We start from the raw sequence: 17,752 nt of genomic DNA on the forward strand, positions 1-17,752 counted from the left end.
TCAACAAATGACCTTGAAAGATCATTGGGGAATTGTTGAAACATCATTGAGGAAATTGTTGACAAGTGTTGATAATTGGTCCGCGACATTTTGTCGAAACATCATTGTGGCCTCTCAATTTGAAAGATCATTGGCATATCGTTGAAACGATGGTGTATTTCACTCTTGAAAGCCCATTGAAACAATGTTGAAGATGTGTTGTTTGTCAATGTTGAAAACCCATTGGGGTATTGTTGAAATGTGTTCTTTGTCAATGTTGAAAGCCCATTGAAGCATTGTTGAAGCTCAAAATTGAAAGCCCATTGAGGTATTGTTGAAATTTGTTGTTTGTCAATGTTGAAAGCCCATTGAAGCATTGTTGAAGCTCAAAATTGAAAGCCCATTGGGGTATTGTTGAAATGTGTTGTTTGTCAATGTTGAAAGCCCATTGAAGCATTGTTGAAGCTCAAAATTGAAAGCCCATTGAGGTATTGTTGAAATGTGTTGTTTGTCAATGTTGACAGCCCATTGAAGCATTGTTGCAGATGTGTTGAGTCTCAATTGAAAGCCCATGGAGGTATTGTTGAAGTGTGTAGTTCGTGAATATTGAAACCCCATGAAAGAATTGTTGCAGATCTGTTGAACATCAACACAAATTACGTTGAAAGCCCTTTATGCCCCACTGGGTATTTAGCAGTTTAAACCTGCACTTACCTTAAAATACTGCTGAGCTATGTTGCATATAATTTACCTTTGATGTAACGGAGGTATGTCTGCTGTGAGAGGATAGGGATAAAATTTAAATACAGGCATTTTGTACCGCAGGCCCCTGTCACCCTGGGCTCAAAAGCATGCGCCTAGATTGCCTGTAATAAACTATATTGTAAAACTGCTAGCAGTACTGTTATGCCACTTTTTTCAATTGTCAGAGTGAATGGTCCTCCGAAAAATCAAGAGTGCTGAACTGATGCAGACAAAAACCATTTTTCTAGGTGAACTGTTTATTTGTAACCACACATCTGTGTAAATGTACAACCATTTGTAGTTTGAGATCAGAAACTTCTTAAAAACTATCGCACAGTACAAACTTCCTGCAGCTTGACACCATAACAAAATTGAATACTGAAGATGTAGTCAGTGTGGCTCTCAAGTAAAACACATTTACCAAAAGAAATAAATTTTAAGAAATAAATGCCTAAATAAAAAAATGTACAAGCAGACTGACATGACTGTAAATAAGAACACTCAAAAAAGGTACTTGCTTTCTCTATTAGGTAGCCAGTGGTACTATAACCATGGCACAATTTGCTTGTGCCCACAGCACTCAACTGAGACCTGATATATGCAGGGTGGTTATCTTTAAGTTTCATGGAACTTATTGAAGACTGACTGTTGCAGCTAACATAATTCTAGATACAGAGTGCCAAACATTACTTGCATGAGAAACAAGACACCATAGTCAGCTGATTAACAAAAACTCAGTTCCTAATAAAGTTTTTACGAATTGTAGCCGGTAATTTTACAAGGTGTATGCACTTAGAATGAATTTCCAGAATGACACTAGTAACGAGACACATGCCATCAAACTGGCTGTAGAAATGCACTGCTGTAGCACTTACTTTTTTTAACAAAACGCACTGTTATGCATCGAAGCACAAAAGTAACCGGAATGCCCATGTATTTCTCTCACATTTATGGAAAAATTTCGAAACTGGTGTCATCTTGGAAATTAATTTCAAGTGAATGTCTTGAAAACTCACTGGCTACAATTTGCAAACTGAAATATGTGCTGTGATGTTATAAGTGAATTAATAAATTTATGACAATCAGTTTAATGTTTTCATTTCTTGTGCTAGTAATGTCCACCTCTGAATAATCTAGCTCAAGAACAAGAATTATGCTACCTGGCAGACAACTTAAATATCTGTAAAACTGAAAAAGGATCACTGTACAATCCTTATATGTTGGTTCAATGGTGTGCGCCAATTTCAGTAAACCTTACATACTTTTGAAACATGGCAATCACAATAAGTGATGCTTATGGGAGCAGTTTATTATGCTGCATTGCTGTTGCATGATCCAGTTGTGTTTTCTGCCATGATAACGTTCCTGCACAGGTAATTCCATATCAAGCGACTTATTCATATTAACTGCTTCAGATTTCCATATGAAACAAAGACAGCTATTAGAGATGTGCTGGAATACAGCAAAGTTGCTCCTTGTGCGAGTTCCATTTCAATTTTATTCGCTGCCACAAAAAATAACGAAAGAATTCAGAAGATATGGTTTTATGTAAACATGAAAGGCACATCATCGCCATTACTGGAGATGTTTCGTTGCATATTAAATTTAAGCCGACTTATACCTATCAATTTTACTCATGTATTTTAGATAGCAATAAACCATTTTTACAAAGTTATGTAAAATGCCGTTTTTACTGAACTCTAAAAATGGCACAGATGCACTTGCAGGTACGAGATTCCATGCCGAATTGACAAGCATTTTTTTGACACCACAAATATATCTGAAACATTGCCATATGTTTACTAGAGTTCGAAGCTCGTTACTCACTTTTAGTTATTTTTGCCAGATATTTTGTAGCATTTTAGGCGACAGTTTAGTTTTCCTGTTCAGCTGAGCTAGAGGACATCAAATGTCCTCTAGCTTTTCATTTTTTTTTCAAATGCTTCAAATACTTTTTCAAATGCATATTGTATTGATCGAGGCCTTCAAATGGTGTGCGTGGAAATATGGTGAAGTGATGAAACTGCCAAAATAGGCAATTTTTCAAATATTTGAATACTTCAATTGCTTTTGGCACCGGCACAAATGAGTCAAATTGCAATCCGTTAGTTTTTTTTTCGTCAGAAAAAATTCACAGGACAGAAATTAAATACAAAATGGTAGCCCAGGTGACACAGTATAGCAGAAAAATATATGAAGCTCTGAAGGTTCAGCTGATCGCCTGTAAAAAAAAATTCTAATCTTTTGCAAGAAGCTTCATGTTCAAGGAAAAAACAGCCTTCGTAGTTGGCGAAAAAATGTGATACATTATTGGATAGCTCTACATGTCTGCTATGCATGTGTAAAGTTAAAAAAGGCATTTTTAAATGCGAGAAATTCTTTTTTGAAATTTTGTCAGCACCGACTTTTCTCTGAGGTGCGCACAGCTTGCTGGCCGGGAATGCAAACGACAAAGCCGGCTTCGTATGCAACACAGATGACAAAGAAGTGGTGTTAGGGTCTGCATTTTATTGCCAAGGGACACATGCTCTAATGCAACGAGGCTTGTGTTTGGTGTGGGCCAGGTAAACCATACAGCCATTGCACATAAAATATCAATACGAGGTCTGTTAGAAGAGTATCCGACCTTTGGCTGAAGAAAAAAAACTGGCATAACTGAAGCGTTGGAAACTTAATCACCCTCAAAGTAGTCTCCTTGGGAATCCAGCCACTTCTCCCAGCAGTGCTGCCATTGTTAGAAGCATTCCGAGAAGGCCTCTTTCCAAATGGACTTTAGCTCAGCTGTCATTGCAGCCATAATGTCTTCTCTTGTCTGAAATCACGCTTGTTTCAATGGCCCCTTGATTTTGGGAAACAGCCAGAAGTTGCAGGCCGCCATATCAGGAGAGCAAGAAGCTTGTCGAACTACAGGAGTCTGGTTTTTCGCCAAAAAAGTCTGAATCAAGTGCGTGAAAAGCATTGTCGTGATGGATGTGCCAACTTCCTGTTGACAACTTCGGTATCTTGCTCCATACAGCATCACATAGGCCATGGAGGACATCCCTGTAGTAGTCTTTAGTGATTGTTTGACCCTGTGGTGTGTATCCGTGGTGTACCACACTGCGGGAGTCAAAGAAAGCAGTCGGCAACACTTTGACGTTGCTGCACACTTAGCGGTCTTTGGTTGGCGACGTGGATTGCTTCCACTGTAACGACTGGGATTTCGTTTCCGGGTCGTAAACATATACCCAAGACTTGTCACAAGTGATTATGGTGTGGAATGCTTCCGCTGTAACGACTGGGATTTGGTTTCCGGGTCGTAAACATACACCCAAGACTTGTCACAAGTGATTATGGTGTTCATGAAGTTGGGGTCACTGTTTGTGGAATCCAGCATGTCTGTGAGACTTCAACACGAAGTTGCTTTTGCTCCACCATGAGCAGCTTGGGAACGAATTTCGGCGCAACTCTCTTCATGGCCAAATCTTCGGTGATAATGGAATGTGGATAAAATGTGCTGATGCCCACCTCTTCCGCAATTTCTTGGATAGTTACACTACGGTCCCGCATCACCACGGGGTTCACTTCGGCAATGACCTGGTCATTTCGGCATGTTGATGGCCGACTGGAGCGTGGCTCGCTCTCCACCGATGTGTGGCCGTTTTTATACTGGTTGTACCACTCCTTAATCTGTGTGCTGCTCATAGCATAGTCACCGAAAGCAGTCTGAACCTTCCAGATGGTTTCCACTTGGCTGTCGCCAAGTTTCTGGCAAAATTTGATGCAGTAGCACTGCTCCAGTCGCTCTGCCATTTTCCTTGCAATAAAAAACCGACGAGAGCACTGTACTACCTCATTCAAACGCTGCGTCTCAGCAATTCACAATATTGGCAGGTGGGAAAAAATTCGTGCATGCGCACAAAGGTTCAAGGGCGGCTGATGAAAACGTGCTTGTTTCATATTCATCAGGTGTTCGCAAAAAAAGGTTGAATACTTTTCTAACAGACCTCGTACGTAATAAATATGTGAGGGAATCCTGCAGTGCTAAAAGATATGTTCCATGCAGTTTAGAAAAAGAAATATCAGCTATTATGCAGACAGTAAATCCAGAAAGAGCACTGATATTGTTCATACAAAGCATCTTAAAGGGCATGTCGCATTGCAATGCAACATAGAGGGAGCAGGACACTTTGTGCCCTGCTCCCTGAAGCCCAATGATGATGCAAGTAGAAAACACCTTCATAATTCAGACTGAAAACCTACATGAGTATGAACAAATTCTTGTGGTGTTGTTTGCTACCACTGTTTCAGAGCTGGAACATGCTCATCTATGAAAGTCATACGTGCCATGTTCAGTCTGATGTGGTCAGACACCATTGGCGACCACTTTTTGCGTTCATGTTAAAAAAATACGAGTTGAGACTGCAGCAGCAGCGCTTGACGTCACCTGCTTTAGTAATGATAAAAAAGGAAGTCAGTTTGTTGAGTAGTTCTTGTGGCTAATATATTAACAACCTTTCCTTGCTAGATGACATGGCTTCATATATTCATGCTGTATGTGTGATCCACAAATGAACATTATAAAAAATAATTTATCGCACTTAAAGAATAATAACTTCTTGTTACTTGTCACATGCATAGCAGACATGTACGGCTGTGTAGTGATGGGTGACACATTTTTGTGCCAACCACCAAAGCTAATTTTTTACCTTCAACACGAAGCTTGCAAAAAATTTCAACTTTAGTTTTTTTAGCTGGTCAACTGAACCTCCAAGGCTTGAAATATTTTGCAGCTGTACCAAGTCAACCAGTCTGATTTTATATTCATTTTGTGCCTTCTGTATTTCCCTACGTTAGAAGAAAATTCAAACTTTGCAAATTTTGGCAGTCACCACTTCAGTCTCTTGACATGAACACCATCTGAATATCTGGATCATACAATTTCCCTTTCAGAAGAAACGTGTATCAGTGGCTTCTAGCTTAGCTGGGCAAGAAAAATAAATTTTTGCCAAAATTCAAAAAAATTTTTGTGAAGGAAAATAAATGGGGAGCAAGAGTTCGGAGCTTCAACTATATCTGTGATGGCCAAAAAAACGCTGGTTGGTTGCCCTGCAATGACTTAAGAGTATGTATGAAAGCAAATTTTCTCGAACATTTTCTCGCTGTACCTACTCAAAATCAAGCAAACTTGAAATGGTTTGCCATAATGGAACAGTTCTTGAAAAAATTGTTGGGTGGTTTGGCATGAAATGACTCAAGATACTTAAAAAATATATTAATAAGGAAACACTATCCTTACTGGAACCATATCAAAAACTAACATAAAAATGTAGTGAACTATAACAAAGCACAGCACTTGTATTCTGGATTGAGCAATCCAATGTGGGCTTCTCAGGAGACTAGCATAATTAACATAAATAATATTAACATAAAAATGGCAAGCCATAGAAAGGCACAACATTTGTATGCTCATTTGAGAAATCCAAATTGGGTCCTTCAGGAGACTAACATAAAACATAAGAATGTCGAGAGTTACAAGAGCACAACACTTGTGTTTTGGTTTGAGCTCTCCAACTTGGGCTCTTCAGAGGTGAAGGGGCAGGGGCAGTTGCTTCAGGGGCAAGGTCCCATGCGAGAAGCGAGGCCGGAGTTCTTTACATAGGGCATGTTGGTACCAGGAAATTTGCGACACGTGAAGCCTGCAAAAACAAGCCAGAACAAGTTTTAAAAAGCAACTTCCACATGCAAAAGAATGGCATGCAATGTGCCCTCGTTACAATGAAATTGATTTATGTATTTGTGTTGCTTCATTCCAATTTTCCACGGGTACAGCTTTACAGCATGACCATTTAAATTTATTTAGTGTGGCACAGGACTCCACTAAGTGTCAAATGCAGGAAAGGGCAAAGAGGAACAAAACACTGTAGCAATATAACTTTATGAATATCTTCAATGTCAAAGATGTGAACCTTGCTTGCTGAGAAACAAAACGGTGAAAAAAATTCATGTCGTTCATAAATAAACCTGAACTGACAACTAAAATAAATTCTTGTAACTTTCATAATTAAAATGTGCAGCACTTCACTGTGCCTTTCCATGCTCCAAATACAATAGTGTCATGTCACTAGAATTGAGTGTAGCTTCATTTGATGTTAGGTTTCCTGAGTTCACATGCAATCGGAACGTACTTCTCGCCTTACAATGACTTAGGACTTTCAACATTAAAGAAGACACTGCTTACAGCGAAGTATGTTTTCTGCCTCAACGACTGAATTACTGTTATAATGAGGATTCCGTGTAGTCGTGCACCAAGCTGCTTAGCATGACACATGCAGAATGTGACAGATACGAAGAAATGCTGTCTTTTAAGAGCCATATGCCATAGGACTTACTTCTTTAACCCTTTTAGAGTTCGCTGCCATACATCTGTGGCTGTGACGGAATGTTCTGAAAAAATATGCCTTTTCAGAGCAAAGTGTTGCCTAGCATCCCACTGGAGGTGCTGCAACCTTCTGAGACTTCTAGAAAATATTCTTATAGTGCCGTCACTCCTTGGGTTTCTCCCAAACTGATTTTTCACTTAGCTCCTTGGTGTCTGTCATTGCACTAATTTGGGAGTGTTGCCACAAGTTTTTGTAAGTTTCATTACACAAAAAACTATGCTGCTTTATCCTGCATAAAAAATAAAACATGTAAAACTGCAAATACTGAAATGGTATTGCCACTTTATTGTTATTTAAAAACATTATTTACCAGTTTATTTTCTCGGAAAGTCGCCCTGAAGAACTTAAATCTGCAATAAAAATATTAAGGATGCGCGAAAAGTGATTTTTGAGACTGAACCGAATAATGCCAGAAGCAAATCAAATATTGGATAGCTTCTGAATAATGAACAGCTGATATCACAATTAATGTAAGATGAGGTTCACATACTAGTATTCTTAAAGTTAGCAAGTTTCTGTCATTGTTATGTTATGAAGAGCTGTTTATTAAAAGCGCAAATGGAGCAGCAAAAAGTTTCTTCACATGCACAGGACTCTTCAGTAAGCATAAATGATTGCTGTACAGCCTCTAAAGTACAGCTACTTTAGTAACGTAGCCTGGTCTGCTATTCTTACAAGTTCTTACGTTTTATGTCTATACTATGTTATTGGAGGTGAAAATTTACCGTACTTTGGCTCAAATTTCATGTTTTATTGGTGTTTCAAAATATTAGAATACTCACATTTACAAATAGTGACCATTCAAAGACTAAATTGAATAGGACACTATTCAATTCCAAAGTTTTGAGTATGTGCACTCCACAAAAGATATATAACTCCTAAATTAGAGGCATATTTCTCCCCAAAATGTGATCCTCAACGGGCTAAACAAGAGCGACAGAAAAGCCCATTCATCTTTTTGATAAATTTAAGCCCATAATCTACTTGGCAATGGTTCATAACCCTGTTATAACCCTGTTAACAGGTAGGTGAAGTAAGGAAGCAGGAAACAATTCTAATAATTTCAGAATGGGAGTAGTGGACATGTCCGATGGTCTGTACGAAGCTTTATACATTAGGCCCCACGAGCCTATTCTCCATTTATTGAAGTATATGGGGAAAAGCCACATAATATTTTTTTCATATCTTAGAATACAAAGTGATAAAGTGCATGTTAATAAATACGAGTCATAGGTTAGGTGCTTAGAATAAGTAAGCATCCACTAAACATAGTACTGTTGACAGTGAAGCTGGCAACTCTGTCCCTGATGTTTCTTTGATTGAAACTACCAGAAGAAAATTGCCACACCACTCAGGTTCCCTCTGCTGAAAGGTTTCTGTGTCGGATCACATGGACCTCCTTCAAGATAGGAGCAACTTTGATTTGATGTGGTCTTTTAAAATTGGTGAAACTACTGTTTCACATCTCAGAACATGGAGAGCTGTTTTGATTTCTGCAATTTGGTGAACGTGCTCCTGCTCGAGCTGAGCAGTAACCACACTTGAGCATAGCTTCTCCACAATTCGTGTATTAGAATAACACTTTCAGGCTACTTAACCATGTCCTCCATGCCAAAAGATTTGGAGCGTGCTTCACAGACAACTATTCCTTGCAATGACAGCCAAGTAGCACTGCTAATGCACAAATGCAGCTCATTTTATTTGGTGGAGATAATAAAACTTTCGGCAGTGAAGGCAGCTTTTAAATTTTAGAAGCATTTGAGTATGGCGGCATTAGGCACTTAAGATCATATGAACAGTCATTCCAAATGGTAGGCTATTGTAGCACACAACTGCACACACGGGCTACATGAAAGTCGTTTGTTATGCCAATGGCAAGTTCATAATTTTAGAAAAAAAAATGTGAATGTAAAAATGCAACCGGAAAGGATATATGGTACTTGCCTATAACAGCACTGACCCTGATGGGGTCAAGAGCCTCTGTTGCCCCTTGGTGTTATTTCCAAAGCCCAAAAGGCCCATGAGCTCCTCCTCTGTGAACACATGGTGAAGCAAGGCCCTTGCAAACTTTCCTGGTCCACCATGGCAGGCCATAGTAAGTTGGGCCAGGATAACCTTCTGAATGTGCACTCTTACAGCCTATGTGAACCTGCATGTTTAAGTAAATGTAAGCAAAACAGTTTTAAGCCTCTCAAGTACATTCACACAACAGCCCTACTGCAAATAAAACAAAAGTACCTATTGCAAATCTAGAACGCTAAACTTGACTTCTTACAAGCTTCTCATGCTGTCTGGATGCCACATGTTTAAAAAAAAAAACAATCCAGCACAAACAAGAATAATAAACGAAAGTATCCAAACATCTAGTACTTGAAAAAGGGGAGTACCAGCGAAACACAAATGACACGCACACAAGGAAACGGCATTAGACATGGACGGACATTGGGACGGACCGGCGTTCGTCCCTGTCTAACGCCTTTTCCATGTGTGCGCGTCCTTTGTTTTGTTGGTACACCCCCTTTTCAAGTTCATCATGCACCAACTGGCCCAAGAGCTTGCGTTAATGCACATCTAGTACTATTTATTGTGATTACCATTCTTGGGATACTTCATATTTTCAGGTTTTGTCTCGATTGTCCCATCCATTTGTGTGAATATGTAGCCCATGGTCTAATGGGGAGATTGGGCTGCTATGTTTAGGGAAGAGTTCAATATCAACCGTTGGAACAGCTTAGGTGACCGGGTATGCGACCCTGGGCATATGCTGCTGCTTGTGTTGGCAAGCAGCATTAGGAGCTCGAAGTGGGACATGATTGTCGATCATTACTAAGATTACCACTACACATCACGTTCGCTTGCTGTGCTCCAGAAGTAATGCGAGATTCCACTCCACTGTATGAAATGTACATAAGCCGCAAGGACAGTAAATTAAATCTCAATAAAATAAATCTACTCGCAACGCACAGGCTGCACAAGATCACGGAGTGAACTCAGAAGTTTGTGGACAGTGAGTTGATGTCCATGTCAGGGACCTCTAGGGAGACTCGGTCATTTCCTCGATGTGCATCATCGTGCCGTCACACATTGTATTACAATTCTGTCTCGTTGTACCACGAATAGTCATCACGTATCACAGAATTCAAAATATAAATAGACACTTATATCTACTGTTTATTTAATCTTTACGGAAAATACTTTGAGCATGAGTTTTTGCAGAGATCATGAATTCTACCGCTTAAAGGAGCACTAAAGTAAAATTAAATTAATTAAATTTCGGCGTTTTAAGTGCCAAAACAACAATCTGATGTCTAAGCTTGTTTCACATGCAAGCGATTCAGCGAATGGAGCGAACAGCGGCGCGGCACTGCAAAGCTTTTCGCGAAGTTTCGTTTCACATGCATTGCCGCGGCGCATTTTCCGCTGCTGTGAATAGCAATGTTGCTGGCATAAAACACAGGACTTTCAGCCAGTTTCGGTAGTTTGCGACTACCAACATAAGCATTGCGTTGTCCCTGCCTCTAAAATTTTTATTTTATAAATACATATCCTGCGCTTAGCAATTCAACAATTCGTTGAAAAGCTCTCTTGGCATGTTGCCTGTACCACGTGTAGCAAGTAAATAAACATCGTCCTATGCGCAGGCTTTCCAGAACTAATCCTCCGCTGGTCACGTGTCGAGGTGGGCCGTTCGGAAGCAGTGCTGCCGCTCTGCCGCTGCGATGAAATTCCAACTTGCCCGAACCTTGCCGCTCCCGCCACCGCTTGAAACCGATTTCTGCGGCGCGGCGGCAGGATTTGCAAGCATTTTCGCTTGCATGTGAAACAGGCTTTAGGCACGCCATAGTGGGGAACTCTGGATTAATTTTTACCAAATCAGGCTGCAAGGTACATGGGCTGTTTTGGATTTCACCTCCATCAAAATGTGGTTGTTTGATCCTGTGACCTCGTGCTTAGCGGCGCTGTGCCAACACCCCTAAGCAACTATGGCAAGAAAGCACTAAAGAGAAAAATTATTTTAGATGTATCTGTAAATGACCTTTCTACAATTCAAGAGATTCACTCGTACCCTGACAAGAGGCTGAGTAAATTGTAAAAGCAGCTAGAGGAAAGATTGGTGGCAGAGCTGCCTTGAAGTTACCACACCCGCTTGCTATGACGCCATGGATTTTGATGATGTCTGTTCAGGTGCAGCAAATTTTTTTACATATAAATATGTTCTTCATCGTATTCCAAAAACTTAAAATAAAAACCATCCGGAACTTTTACTGAAACAATACAACCCAAGTTTGTAAAAATACTTGAAATCCACGATGTGACAATGAGATGTCAGCACAAAAATTTTGGGGCGATACTCAGAAAATTGAACCTTGAGCTTTATTTTCTCTAATAATCAAGCAATTACCAAGAAATTTACAGAAATATATATTTAAAATGATGCTTTATTTTAAATTCATTTAGGGTGTCATTAGTGTCCCCTTAATACAAAACAAGGAATGCACTTAACTGCGTAATAGGTTAACATGCATCACTGGTTCTCATTAAGGTAGGATTATCAGTATAGCAATGGGCATGCACTGGCTGCTCCAGAGGGGAGCCCTGCCACTTCCCCTCAACCTCCCAATTTCCAATTTTTTTATGAGCAGTGATGCAATTTCTGTATCCTAACGAGGCATAATGCCAAGGAGATTCATGCTATGCTGGCTAAAGTATGTGTTGACCGGCACTTCACACCGTCCAGCTCGGCATCAATCGTTTTGGAATTTGGCCCTTGAAATGCAGAAAGCCCTGATCACTGCTCGTTCTTCACCCAACTTTCTCAAAGGGTGCTGCTGTTCTGGTTTGATACCTCTAGCAGTGCACTGCTGCATGACATAGGTCATACCTTCGTTCTGGTAAAACTAGAAAGATGTGCACTCACGTAGACCACTAATGTCCACACTAAGTTTCTGAACGCCCCTCTCATATCAGGCATATACCCTGAAGAAGGCACATTCTATCTTTAATATGTTCACAAGTGACATTGAAATTCACTCCCAGTCCCGGTGCAGTTGCAGTCTTTCAGCTGAGTGCTTAAAGGCACTGTCTCCTAATGAAGGCACTCTGCACCAATTGATCACTGGAGCAAATGCCTTGCAGTTGCATCAGCAATGTTGTTTTTTCTGCTTCCTGCAATACATTTTCACTGCATCACTGTATTTGAACATGGTGACGCTACAGAATGGATGGCCAAAGAATTCACCTTTAGCTTTCCAGCTTGGGTGTCTCTCAGCTCATTTTGAATCTGAAAAAAGATGTCAGTATTAAAATGTGAAGCCACGATGCAGCAAAAGCAACAATCAAAAGAGCTACATGGACCATTAGGCTGACATAAATGGACGGATACAAATAACTAGTCACTGAATACACTAAAGTGTGGCCGCTCTTGCCAATGGCAGTGTGAGCTTGTCAAATAATTTATTTCACATCCCTCTATTATTTTAAAAATTATTTCCATGCATCTACTGAACTGTTATGGCCACATATTATAGGCAGCTCCTTCATATAAAACCACAGTGTTGCATTCTTTTACTCCCCGTCTACCTGATGCTACTGAAGTTTTGCTTACTCTCAAAGAAAGAATTTCACAGAACTGCTCTTTCGACAATGCATTATTCCAAGCTTGTGGCAAAGCGTTGTCATTTAGTTCACAACTATGCGCTCCCCTTTCAATCTGTTCACTCTTTTGTGCTCGGATTCAAAGCAAAAATAGCTTTTCGACATAACTAGCTACTTCTATGGTCACAAGAAACAATGCTAATTATTGATGTTTATGTTGCCGATAACGTATACATGCCGCCTCGAAACCCAGTGGGACGACAAGGCAGATATGCCAGGCATCTCGTTCCTTTACTGATTTTAAAATTTTGTTAAATCAATCACTTACTGAAGTGCGAAAAGCTGCAATTTCACGAAATTACATTATTTTGAATGTTGTAGGACCTGGAGTGCCATGAAATCTGCCTTTCCGTGAATGCTAAGAGCGCCTACGCGAAGCCGTTTGGGCGAAGCAGTCGATGGCGTCGAACGAAGATGAAAAAAGAAAGCTGAATGCGCGCGAACTGGTGGAAAACAAAACACACGCGGTTGGCAAGGCGTATAACTCGATGCCACCGCTGCCAGCGGTGGCGCAGAGGTAGAACACCCGCCTCGCGTGCAAGAGGTCCGTGGTTCGAATCCCGGTGCCGGCAATTTTCCACCGGATTAAAAAAAAAATCCGCGTGTTGATAAATTGCATAAACAGGCCTGGAGTGTGGCCTGATCCCGGTGACCAGAACCGGTAACGCACTCCCTCACCAGAGCAGGATTGGCCACCCTGGTGCAGTACTTGGCCACAACCTCCTATATGAACAACACAATCAAACCCCGGCCCTCAGTCCCCAGCAGCTGCGAAGCAACTGACCACGGCGGCGGTCAGACCTGCGACGCTGCAGAGGGTGCTAAGAATCACTGGCTCCGGACAGGCCGCCATTGGAATATGAACCTGGCAACGTTTAACGCTGGAACGTTATCTAGTGAGGCGAGTCTAGCAGTGCTATTGGAGGAATTAGAGGGCAGTAAATGGGATATAATAGGGCTCAGCGAAGTTAGGAGGCCAAAAGAAGCATATACAGTGCTAAAAAGCGGGCACGTCCTGTGCTACCGGGGCTTAGAAGAGAGAAGGGAACTAGGCGTCGGATTCCTGATTAATAAGAATATAGCTGGTAACATAGAGGAATTCTATAGCATTAACGAGAGGGTGGCAGGTCTTGTTGTGAAACTTAATAAGAAGTACAAAATGAAGATTGTACAGGTCTACGCCCCTACATCCAGTCATGATGACCAGGAAGTCGAAAGCTTCTATGAAGACGTGGAATCGGCGATGGGTAGAGTGAAAACTAAATACACTATACTAATGGGTGACTTTATTGCCAAGGTAGGTAAAAAGCAGGCTGGAGACAAGGCAGTGGGGGAATATGGCATAGACACTAGGAACATCAGGGGGGAGTTATTGGTAGAGTTTGTGGAACAGAATAATATGAGGATAATGAATACCTTCTTCCGCAAACGGGATAGCCGAAAGTGCACGTGGAGGGGCCCGAACGGCGAGACTAGAAATGAAATAGACCTCATACTCTGCGCTAACCCTGGCATCATAAAAGATGTGGACGTGCTCGGCAAGGTGCGCTGCAGTGACCACAGGATGGTAAGAACTCGAATTAGCCTAGACCTGAGAAGGGAACGGAAGGAACTGGTACATAAGAAGCCGATCAATAAGTTAGCGGTATGAGGGAAAATAGAGCAATTCCAGATCAAGCTACAGAACAGGTATTCGGCTTTAACTCAGGAAGAGGACCTTAGTGTTGAAGCAATGAACGACAATCTTGTGGACATCATTAAGGAGTGTGCAACGGAAGTCGGTGGTAACTCCGTTAGGCAGGATACCAGTAAACTATCGCAGGAGACGAGAGATCTGATCAAGAAACGCCAATGTATGAAAGCCTCTAACCCTACAGCTAGAATAGAACTGGCAGAACTTTCGAAGGTAATCAACAAGCGTAAGACAGCTGACATAAGGAAGTATAATATGGATAGAATTGAACATGCTCTCAGGAACGGAGGAAGCCTAAAAACAGTGACGAAGAAACTAGGAATTGGCAAGAGTCAGATGTATGCGTTAAGAGACAAAGCCGGCAATATCGTTACTAATATGGATGAGATAGTACAAGTGGCTGAGGAGTTCTATAGAGATTTGTACAGTACCAGTGCCACCCACGACGATAATGGAAGAGAAAATAGTCTAGAGGAATTCGAAATCCCACAGGTAACGCCGGAAGAAGTAAAGAAAGCCTTGGGAGATATGCAAAGGGGGAAGGCAGCTGGGGAGGATCAGGTAACAGCAGATTTGTTGAAGGATGGTGGGCAGATTGTTCTAGAGAAACTGGCCACCCTGTATACGCAATGCCTCATAACGTCGAGCGTACCGGAATCTTGGAAAAATGCTAACATAATCCTAATCCATAAGAAAGGGGACGCCAAAGACTTGAAAAATTATAGACCAATCAGCTTACTGTCCGTTGCCTACAAACTATTTACTAAGGTAATCGCATATAGAATCAGGAACACCTTAAACTTCTGTCAAGCAAAGGACCAGGCAGGATTCCGTAAAGGCTACTCAACAATAGATCATATTCACACTATCAATCGGGTGATAGAGAAATGTGCGGAATATAACCAACCCGTATATATAGCTTTCATTGATTACGAGAAAGCATTTGATTCTGTCGAAACGTCAGCAGTCATGGAGGCATTACGGAATCAGGGTGTAGACGAGCCATATGTAAAAATACTGAAAAATATCTATAGCGGCTCCACAGCCACCATAGTCCTCCATAAAGAAAGCAACAAAATCCCAATAAAGAAAGGCGTCAGGCAGGGAGATACGATCTCTCCAATGCTATTCACAGCGTGTTTACAGGAGGTATTCAGACACCTGGATTGGGAAGAAATGGGGATAAAAGTTAATGGAGAATACCTTAGTAACTTGCGATTCGCTGATGATATTGCCTTGCTTAGTAACTCAGGGGACCAACTGCAATGCATGCTCACTGACCTGGAGAGGCAAAGCAGAAGAGTGGGTCTAAAAATTAATCTGCAGAAAACTAAAGTAATGTTTAACAGTCTCGGAAGAGAACAGCAGTTTACAATAGGCAGCGAGGCACTGGAAGTCGTAAGGGAATAGATCTACTTAGGGCAGGTAGTGACTGCGGATCCGGATCATGAGACAGAAATAATCAGAAGAATAAGAATGGGCTGGGGTGCGTTTGGCAGGCATTCTCAGATCATGAACAGCAGGTTGCCATTATCCCTCTAGAGAAAAGTGTATAATAGCTGTGTCTTACCAGTACTCACCTACGGGGCAGAAACGTGGAGGCTTACGAAAAGGGTTCTACTGAAATTGAGGACGACGCAACGAGCTATGGGAAGAAGAATGATAGGTGTAACGTTAAGAGATAAGAAAAGAGCAGATTGGGTGAGGGAACAAACGCGAGTTAATGACATCTTAGTTGAAATCAAGAAAAAGAAATGGGCATGGGCAGGACATGTAATGAGGAGGGAAGATAACCGATGGTTATTAAGGGTTACGGACTGGATTCCAAGGGAAGGGAAGCGTAGCAGGGGACGGCAGAAAGTTAGGTGGGCGGATGAGATTAAGAAGTTTGCAGGGACGGCATGGCCACAATTAGTACATGACCGGGGTTGTTGGAGAAATATGGGAGAGGCCTTTGCCCTGCAGTGGGCGTAACCAGGCTGATGATGATGATGATGATAACTCGATGATTTCGCAGCAATCTGTGGCATCCCCCTCTATTGTATCTCACGTATCGCATAGAATCACATGTACACCCTTCAAATTCTTTATTATTATTGCGCGACAGCCTCCTCTGTGTTTTCCGATAGCGCGAACATCGGCCGCACGGCGTGTCAGATAGTGACGTTGAAGCACCGCGGAGTCACTCGATCCTGAAGGGAATAGATTTTCGCTGATCCCCCCCCCCTCCGTTGCTACAGCTGACTCATACGCCTTGTACTAGCGTGGCGCAAACGAAATATCTTCCGATTACAGTACAGATCGGATGGTTTCACGTCGCATTGTTTCGCGCTCATTAATAAGGCTAACTCAATCGGTGCTCGAACACCGTAACAGAAATCATGGCGTACAACATGCCCTGTTTTAGCTGGCACCACATAGCTGCCTTACGTCACCACAAGCGGAGTGCAAAGTTAAACCAGGACAAAGCTCCATGTTATATACCACGAATCTAGTGCTGTACAACCAATTCTGGCAATGGAAGGATAGTACTAGGAATGAAAACTAGAAAAGAGGCGCGCGGAAGACACGCACAAGCGCTGAAATAATTCCCGCGCTTCCGTTCACCGCGTCGATCGCAATGCACGAACAAGGGAAATTCGCAACACTCACTCACCGTTAATGTCGCTGAGCCGGAGGCGATCATGGCGATCTTCGAGGCAACAAGCCCATAAAAAGCGAGCAACACGCAGGAATATTCCAAAGATGTCACAGCGAAGCACACAAAGAACGCAGAAAACGCAGGAAGCTCTCAAGCAAACAGCGTGCACGCACTCGCCGAAATGTGCCAGCAGCAACAGCCCAAACGCGCAATTATACCTGTACACTCATACAAATACACGCCTATATTATCATGAATTGTACCATTTGATAACACATTCTGTAATTTCATGTTAATACTGAACAATTGTTGCGATTTGCAAGTGTATGAAAGTTTTTTGCTTCGCTTCTTTGATGAACTACTTTCTTTGGCGCAGTAACGCAGTGCACCGGCCGGAGCTAATGGGATGCGCGGGAAAAGGCGCCAAATTCAAACGTCGCAAACGCCGTGCTAATTTTTGCGCGCACAGTTTTCGTCGTTTGGAATTTTTAAAAAAAGTAATGCGTGCCGCAACCATGCGAATTGAACTATTGACCACAAAAGTACAGAAACGTCGGTATTTGTGCTTCTTATTTCGACGTCATGGCAAACTGCAGGCGGTCTGTCGTCCCATTCTTT

At 41.7% G+C, this 17,752-nt stretch overlaps 1 long non-coding RNA gene across 1 annotated transcript; it reads right to left on the bottom strand.

Annotated features, from left to right (window-relative positions):
- Window positions 1–942: 942 nt before the first annotated feature.
- On the bottom strand, window positions 943–17,314 carry LOC139061382 (uncharacterized). The gene is made up of 4 exons (XR_011515424.1): window positions 17,150–17,314; window positions 12,385–12,426; window positions 9,090–9,294; window positions 943–6,401 (listed from the first exon to the last, which is right to left on the bottom strand). It is a non-coding gene; the product is annotated as an uncharacterized lncRNA (long non-coding RNA).
- Between the last annotated feature and the right edge of the window lie 438 nt (window positions 17,315–17,752).

Source organism: Dermacentor albipictus, chromosome 6 (assembly GCF_038994185.2).
Source record: "Dermacentor albipictus isolate Rhodes 1998 colony chromosome 6, USDA_Dalb.pri_finalv2, whole genome shotgun sequence".
Taxonomy (NCBI): domain Eukaryota; kingdom Metazoa; phylum Arthropoda; class Arachnida; order Ixodida; family Ixodidae; genus Dermacentor; species Dermacentor albipictus.